This window comes from Octopus bimaculoides, chromosome 11 (assembly GCF_046866305.1).
Source record: "Octopus bimaculoides isolate indiv1 chromosome 11, ASM4686630v1, whole genome shotgun sequence".
Lineage (NCBI taxonomy): Eukaryota > Metazoa > Mollusca > Cephalopoda > Octopoda > Octopodidae > Octopus > Octopus bimaculoides.
Window position 1 is genome coordinate 53,659,930 of NC_142938.1, and position 10,111 is coordinate 53,670,040.

The window sequence follows — 10,111 nt, forward strand, 5'->3', positions numbered from 1 at the left end:
TTCTTTTCATCAAAGGTAAAATCTCTCTCGATTAACCATTCCGTTCTCTTTATTGCAATGAGCATAATAACCAGAACATTATATTTTCTCAATGCAAAAGGCACCTCTAAAAAATTTTTTTATTGTTTGTTATCTATCTATCCATCTATCTATCTATCTATCTATCTATCTATCTATCTATCTATCTATCTATCTATCTATCTATCTATCTATCCATCTATCTATCTATCTATCTATCTATCTATGCTTACATACATACATACATACATACATACCTACACCATTCTCAAATATTTATGTTTGTGTCTCTCAGAGTGTGTGTGTGAAAATGTATATGCGGTTTGGTGTAACGCATATGTAAGTGTATGTGTATGAATGTAAGTCAATACATGTGAAGATACGTGGAAGAGAAACACTCGTCATTTCAACCTAAGTGGTCTATGTACTGACAAGTTAGTAAACAACAGCTTTGTAAATATGAAGTATAGCCTCGTTTTTATCTGTGATAAATGCATTAAAAGACTCTACCTTCGCCGACCAAGAGATGATAACAAGAGATAACTAGCAAATACTTGATAAGTAAAGGAAACAAATACACATACATCATCTAACTGAGATACAAAATTACCTTTGTGCCACACTGGTAGCGGGATATTACTCTCAGCATAAGCAAGCCAATGCCAAGAGGTTATCCCCATACCACTAACTTTTGAAGAGGCATGACATAATTTATAAACACCGTGTAGAGTGTTGCCTGTGGGTAAGATTACTCAAGACGTTTTATGATGTCTCTAGAGAAACCGGCTTTATCTAAATCTTTAGAAAGAATTTTGGTAAAATATTTTAAAATAATAAAAATTCTTATTTACTTAACTGAACATTTATCTAACAGAAATTACAGCATCATGGTGCAGGTGTTTTATATACTGAAAAGGTGCAGCTGTTGTGTGCACCGGAATGGTACAGCTGTTACACATAGTGAACGCCACAGCTGTTACGTGCAAACGTATGCTGCGCTATACAGCTGCGCTATACATATAAACATTCTAAACTGCATTTCAACAAAGTACTCGAAATAATGGGGAAACTTTCACTCCTTAATTCTCTCCAAGTTCACCGGAGCTCAATCATCATATCCCTTTCTACTGCTACTGCAATGCCCTCTGCTCTTCTAAATTAACAAAAGATTTACCATCGTATTCAAACCTACTCACTGCACCACTCTCCACTCTTCCCGTCAATACTTCGAATTTCCAAAATATTTTTTCCTGGTTCTTTCTTCTAAAAATTTCTTTGTAAGACTAGTACTTATTCTATCGGTCTCTTTTGCCGAACCGCTAAGTTACGGGGGCGCAAACACACCAAAATCGGTTGTCGAGCGATGATGGGGTGACAATTAGACACACAAACATACGCGCGCGCGCTCACGCACACACGCACAGACACACACACACACACACACATTTCCGTCTATCAAATCCACTCACATGGTTTTGGTCGGCCCGACGCATAGTAGAGGACACTTGCCCAAAGTGCCACGCGGTGGGATTGAACCCGGAACCATGTGGCTGGTAAGCAAGCTACTTACCACACAACCAATCCTGCGCCAATATATATGTATCTTTTGTCTGTTCTTGTTTCAGTCATTAGACTGCACGCCCTGAAGTATTTTAGTCGAATGAATCGACCCCACTCTTATCTTTTTAAGCCAGGTGTCGATTCGTTTCTTTTTATTTATGCCTTTTACTTATTCTATCGCCTGGTTTTGGCAAACTGCTAAGTTACGGGGAAGTAAACACGCCGCCACCGGTTGTCAAGCGGTGATGGTGCACAAACACACACATACACACACATGCATATATACACACACACGTGTGTGTGTTTATGTGTGTTGGCACGTTGGTCTGATAAAAGCTTTCTGAGTAGATTTGGTAAACGGAAACTGAAAGGAGGCCGTCGTATATATATATATATATATATATATATATATATATATATATATATATATATATATATATATATACAGCAAAAGGAAAATGGAGGGAATACAAAATTAACATATATCAACTGGTAGACATTCTATTATGTCTATTTATTCCAAAACAAAAGGGAGTATTATAAGAATACATACACATGCAAAGACTGTGTGCTATACAAATATATACTAGTAATACATAAAAGAGTAGAAGATTAAAAGATCACTTCCTTACGGCCGTTTCTGCCAAGAGACCACGATATCCTCCATGTTAGCTCCATCTCTTCAGTGTTCTGTAGGGATGGGTAGATAGAGTTTAGATGTTGAGTGTGCCCCTAGGTTTCATCAGAGGGTCTAAATGGTTAGGAGAGCCGATACATACAAGAGTCAGTTACTAATAGGTACAGTATATTTTTCTTATTGAAGAATAGGAGCAAGACTAAGAGTGTAAGAGGAGTAAAATTTAGTAAAATGGATTAGGTATAGGAAAGAGAAATAAGTCATAGACTTCAAGTGTTGCCTTCCAAGATTCATGTTATTTTGTCCAGTGGTGGATAAGTAGGTATATTCGTTCTAAGGATGAGTTTTTTTAGGAAGGGTAAATTTAGGCAGTGGTTCTTATTTTATTTACATATAAATACACGTTATGTTTGTGTTTACAGTGGTGAGTTTGAAAGTATGGTCCGTGTTTCAGAGGTCGAAGTTTATATGTAGGATGTCAGTTGGTACTAAAGAAAGTAAGGCACCAGGCGGTGACCAAAGTACGGTGGTCGTGTTCGTTTTTTTTTTTTTTAGATCAACAAGTCCCTGAATCCTTGTATGCAGTGGTTATGGTCGAATGAATTGATCCCTATACAAATTATTTTATTTAAGCCTTTATACTTTGGCCTTTCTTACCGAACTGCTAAGTTACAGGGGTGTACACATACCAACACCGGTTGTCAAGCGTTGGTGGTGATACAAACACAAGCACAAAGACACACGTGTGTGTGTGTGTGTGTGTGTGTGTGTGTGTGTACGATAGACTTTACTCAGTTTCCGTATGCCAGATCCACTCACAAGGCTTTGGTCAACCCGAGGCTACAGTAGAAGAAACATGCTCAAAGTGCCACGTAGTGGGATTAAACCAAAACAATGTGGTTGGGAAGCAAACCAGCACCCATATATTTCAAACAAATACATAAACATTATAATACACCACCCACACTAAATAAATGACACCTTAAATGCTGCTTTCCCTTCATTGACAGAACCATCAACCTCACATTTAAAATTATATAACGGAAGTCCAGCTAGATCCCATGGCAGGATATATATATATATTAATAAAATGTGACGTAAGTGCAGGCGTCGCTGTGTGGTAAGAAGATTGCTTCCGAATCATATGGTTACTGATTCAGTCCCACTGCATGGAACGTTGGACGCGTTTCTTGTATTATAGCCTAGGACCGACCAAAGTCTTGTGAGTGGATTTTGTAGACAGAAACTGAAAGAAACCCTTCGTACATGTATATATCTGTCTGCACGTATCTTTGTGTCTATGTTTGTCCCTCACCATCGCTTGACAGCCGGTACTGGCGTGTTTACGTCCTCGTAATTTAGCGGTTCGAGAAAAGACCAATAAGTACCAGGCTTTTAAAAAGTGAGTATTGGGATCGATTCTTTCAACTAAAAATATTCTTCAAGGTGGTGTCCCAGCATGGTCTCAGTCTAACGATTGAAACAAGGAAAGGATAAAAGATATCTGCGTTTATTTAAATCCGTAGTTTGCCGATAGGGATATTGCATTAGATATTTTCCGGTGGGTGTTGACTGTTCTTTTAGAATATTGTACAAAGTATGTTTTAATGTCCAACACCCTTGTCGAGCACGTAAATATACAATTTCTTTTCAAACCGAAATTGTAAAAAGTCACGAATTGCCAGTCAAAAGAAGGAAATATGAACAATATTGTTTCAAACCCAATAAATAGAACGAAAATAGGAAATAACCTGAATATGAAAAGAACAAAATGAAACACAGTCGTATTTTATATAATGACATAGTTAAAAGAAAAATCGTGCACTATTTGCACTCACACACACGGACATACTTATACACAAACCCACATACACGCAGCCACACATATATATACACATATATACATACATGTCTATATACATACATACCTATATATATATATATATATATATATATATATATATATATACATACACATATACATATATATTTATATATATATATATATATATATATATATATATATATATACTTATACCTATATATATATATATATATATATATATATATATATATACACATACATATCTGTATGTGTATGTGTGTGTGTGTGTGTATGTGTATACATATATATGCATAGGTATATAAGTTAGCAGTTAATGACACTACAGTCAAAACACCGAGTTTATTATTTATACACCTGTCCATGTGTGTGTGTATGTATGTATGTATGTATGTATGTACGTATGTATTGCAGTTCTGAGACTATTGTTTCTCTGTTACTACTGATGGCTTTGTGAATCCCGCTCAACGCGTAACAGATTAATGATAGAGAGAGGAAGACATGATATTTTAATAACATGGAAGATTTATAAAAGGTCAGCCATTGGAAAAATAAATGGGTCACTTGGAAAACAATGGAACACATAGATGTGTGTGTGTATGCATATATATATGTGTGTGTATGTATTTTGTATGTATGTGTGCATTTTCATACTCACACATATATATATTTAGATAGATAGATAGATAGATGATATGTATGTATGTATGTATGTATGTATACAAACACACAAATACCTCCACGCATATACATAGATACGTAGATTTTTGTTTATATTTATAAGTACGTAAATGTATGTATGGATCCAAAGCACACGGGGATACGTGTAACAATATTATGCATTCATACCAAATGCGAATATCAAGCACGCATCCTTAACTTCAGAGGCATGTATGTGTGTGTGTGTGTGTGTGTGTGTGTGTGTGTGTGTGTGTGTGTGTGTGTGTGTGTGTGTATAGATAGACAGACAGACAGATAGATAGATAGATAGATAGATAGATAGATAAAATCAAAATAAGCAACAGGATATCCAGAGGTAATGCAGTACGATCGTTTCAAGCGATTCCATTTAATCGAACAATACAACCATTATCTCAATTTAAATGCAGAGCAATCCTCAGCTGCATAAATACATAGAATTAAATTAAATTAAAACAGATGGACACGTTAGTATAATTTTACCTAAAATCTCCAAGAAGGTAAGGAGATAGACAAAGAACATGCTGTCTTCACTTCAGCTTAGAAGCTGGATATCCTGTTGTTTATTTTGATTTTAATCACCCTACTTTGAAACTGTATGAATAATACCGTACTAAATTCAGGTGCCTCAACTTAAGTACCTAATTCATCTGAATCCAAATTTTGCTTATATATATATACATATTAGATAGATACTAGATAGATAGATAGATAGATAGATAGATAGATAGATAGATAGATAGATAGATAGATAGATAGATAGATAGATAGACACACATATATACATATATTCATACATACATGCATACATGCAAGCATACATTTATCTCAAACTGCGCTTCTCGACGCTTGCCGTCACATCATCACGAACTCGCACTTTGGCACGATTAGAGTACTTGCGGTGTGTGTGTGTGTGTGTGTGTGTGTGTGTGTGTGTGATGGCAAGAGTGTACTTGTACATCTCTATACAGATAAGCACGTGTGTCTCATATTCACAGTTGTCCTTAATGTTAAATATTGCTTGAACTTGCATTTCAATTTGCTATAGATACACAACTATTTCACAACTATTTCTGCATACATGTGTGTGCGTGTGTGTTTATGTATGCATGTCAATGTTGTCTATATATATATATATATATATATATATATATATATATACACACACACACACACACATTAGTATATGAAGTCATATACATCGATATATATAAATACATGCATAAACATTTTGTTTATACACTGAATTTCCGGCGGGAGAGTGTCCAGAGAAAGCTCCCAACAGAACTGAATGTCCTAGACTAGGCGAGACAACTCGCTTCGAGATGATCGAGATTGGCAGATGTCGATATTTCGCCATTATTTTGAATCATCAATAGTATGTTCTGGAAACACACCGAAACAAAATGAATCGCTGTTTTGGTACATATATGCATATAGTGTGAAAACTATTTGCTTATGTACTGCGGCGTAGCGCTTGTAAAAGAAAATTTAATTACGACTCAAGAACAGCTTTCATAATCTAAACATTATCAGTCGCACATATATGTGCTTTCTTTATATACCCGTTTTCTGCAAGATGGCGTACTAAGTAACTTGCATACAGCTGAGATCACAGCAATATCATGATTGCATCGATGATTCAAATTTAAAACATTGACCCAAAATTCACATGCACGCATATACGTGTAATTGTTTGGCCTGCTGAAATTAATACAACATGAAAAAGATTATGAAATGGCTGTCAACATACACACATACACATTTTCATTTTAAATTTTGACACAAGGCCAGTAATTTCGGGGAAAGGGTAAGTCAATTACATCGATGGATACTTATTTTATCGACCCCGAGAGGATGAAAGGCAAAGTGGACCTCGACGGAATTTGAACTCAGAGGTAGAAACGGACGAAATGCCGCTAAGCATTTCACCCGGCGTGCTAACGATTATGGCAGCTCGCCACCTTACGTATATATATAGAATATGAGGAGTTTAGTTCACTGTTGATTTAAACGAATAGTTACGCTGTGTAAGTGTTATAACTGGTCATCCGTCAGGTTCCAAGTTCACAGCTGACGAATTTGAAGTAACTGATTAATCAATTAGTCAAATAATAAATTATTGGATATCTTACATAAACATTTGATTTGTATAGATCTGTACTCTTTTTTTAACTATATATATATATTATATATATATATCGTTCAAAAGTAGAAATCGAAAGACAAAGACAGGTGGGTGAACAACAAGGAGATGTATTAGTTTGACGTTCGAGAAGGATGGAAAAGCCTTTGACACTTTGAGCCGACGCTTTTCGACAGAAAGGGAGAGACATGAGGGATAAAATTGGGGGGGGGGGCGAGAGAGAGAAACGGATAGAGGAAAAAATGTTTCGGGATTGGAAATCATATACCTACGCGCGCGCGCGCACACACACACACATATATATATATATACACATATTTATGCGCCTATATATATCGTCCTATATTTTCCTTTATGGTATCACATTGCGCCTAGTTGTTTATATTGATTTTATTTATTTATGCATGTTGTTGTTGCGTCAGAAGCTGTTACTTTGCCTTTCAAATAAACTTCAGGCTTACGTTCGGTTAAACCCTTCAAGTCGGTGCTTCAACAGGGGATACAACCCTAACAACTGAAACTAGTAATAGAATGCCCGCGTGTAGAATATTCAACACATATGATACCAATATATATTGTCTTACTACTCTAGGCACACGGCCCGAAATTTTGAGGAGGGCCAGTCGATTAGATCAACCCCCAGTACGCAACTTGCACTTAATTTATCGACTCCGAAAGGATGAAAGGCTAAGTCGACCTTGGCGGAATTTGAACTCAGAACCTAAAGACAGACGAAATACTGCTAAGCATTTCGCCCGGCGTGCTAACGTTTCTTATTTCTTTATTACGCACAATGGGCCAAACATAGAGGGGACAAACAAGGACAGACAAAGGGATTAAGTCGATTACATCGACCCTAGTGCGTAACTGGTATTTAATTTATCGACCCCGAAAGGATGAAAGGCAAAATCGACCTCGGCAGAATTTGAACTCAGATCGTAACGGCAGACGAAATACCGCTAAGCATTTCGCCCGGCGTGCTAACGTTTCTGCCATCTCGCCGCCTTAAAATGTATTATATATTATATGATACATTTAGAAAATGACAATGTATCAGACCTCAACTCGAATAGTCGAAAGACCTTCCATCATCACCGGAGGAACTTTCTGTTGACATAGTCCACCTTGCCTTATTCAGGTGTGATGGGCAGACAGAATTAACCAGTAAGACTAACAAAGCAGTTAGTCCATAAGCTCACCAGTCTTAAATCATATTGTTGCTGCAGTCTATAGACCCAACAAGTTATAGGCCTACTTGTTATTACAATAAATTTTTTAATTACGTTTGTTTCAGCACATGGAATATATCTTCCATTAATATAAATGAATTCATGATATTATATTATAATCATAATTAATCTGGCAGAATCGTTAGCATGCCGGGCGAAATGCTTAGCGGTATTTCGTCCGTCTTTACCTTTTGAGTTCAAATTCCGCCGAGGTCGACATTGGTTTTCATCCTTTCGGGCTCAATAAATTAAGCACCAGTTGAACAGTGAGGTCGATGTAATCGACTCATCTCCTGCCCCACAAATTTCAGGGCTTGTACCTTTAGTAGAAAGGGTTATTATTATTTCTTTTTATCACAGTTTTTGATGGAACCTCTGGAGTCTTGCATGCCTAGCGGCTCGCCACCTGCAGCCTACGGTACCATGCTCTCCGTTCGTTTCAGCTATCTAATACTTTCCTGATTATTTTGACCATTCCAAAGAGGTAGACCTTTTATAACAGTTCTAGTGGACATTCTATCCTAGTTTTCTTTATATTCTTCTTGGTGCCTTCTGATGCTGTCTCCAAAGAACCAACAATAATTGGCACTATCTTCACCTTCTTCATTTTCCATAGCCGGGCTATTTCGTACTTAAGAGAGTTGTATTTATCTATTTTTTCGCATTCCTTCTTGACTATTCGTAGGTCAAAGGAGAAAGGAACATCAACTACATAGCACATGTGGCACATCTTCTCCACCACATCGTTAAGGCGATGAGCTGGCAGAATCATTAGCATGCCGGGCGAAATGCTTAACGGTATTTCGTCAGTCTTTACGTCCTGAGTTCAAATTCCGCCAAGGTCGACTTTGATTTGCATCCTTTCGGGGTCGATAAGTTAAGTACCAGTTGCGTGCTGGGGTCGATGTAATCGACTTAACTCCTTCTCCCAAATCTGAGGCTTTGTGCTTCTAGTAGAAAGGATTATTGTTATTATCATCATCATCATCATTGTTATTATTATTATTATTATTATTATTATTATTATTATTATTACTTTCATTATAATCTTCTTTCAATTCTGTTTCCATTTCTTTCTGAGTGTCTTCCTGACACCTAGGGCAGAGAAACGCACTGTATACATTGGTAGGCCATTAAAATAAACACACAAGATTGTTTATTTACAGTCATGAGATAGAGAAAAAAAAAGGTAGAAAGTCAGAGATAAAAATAAAAAACAAAAAGTAAACAGAGAGAATAAAGGGGGAAAAGGAAAGAAAATTCACAGTGACAATGCTCTTCTCAGCACGTGCGACGTACCAGTTGACACAATCTCTTGCACTTCCTGCGTGGATGGTAAACCAGGCAGTGGTGGCTCGTATATAGGCACTGCGGAACTGCAGCACGCCTTATTTCCACTCGATATTATCGATAACATTCAATATAACGAGTCCTTTTTTCTTTAATTCTTTCTTAATACTTGTACATTACATAATCCTTAAGCTTTATGTCAGTAGCCATCCCCTAGTTTATGAAAAAAATACAAAAATTCTTGTATAGAACTGTGCACTTCACAGTTCCAGTGTCGCGGTATTTGGTTGTTGTGTGCATGCTCACACGTCCGAGATAGGAAGTTTCACGCTAGAGAGATACAGCACTATCATTCACGCAGTGCCGGTGAAAGGTGGTGTTTCTTTTTAATTCCGTGTATGTTGTGCTTAAAAACGTGTTTATATTCTTGAATGGGATAAAGTGTAGAATTAGATTATTATCCTGCTTCCAGCTTCAGTGTTGCTACCAGAATTTTAAAAATAGGGCAGATTTCCCCACTTTATTTTGTCATTTAGGGGGAATTTTTGAAAAAACAAGGGGGAATTCGCGGCGATGTTCAGTTATCAAATTAAACACACTACCCAGCAGTGGCTAAAACGCGAGCCGATCAAGTTTATGTATAAATATTCTTTTTATATGTTTGTTTCCTTTTACACAATATTAAACCA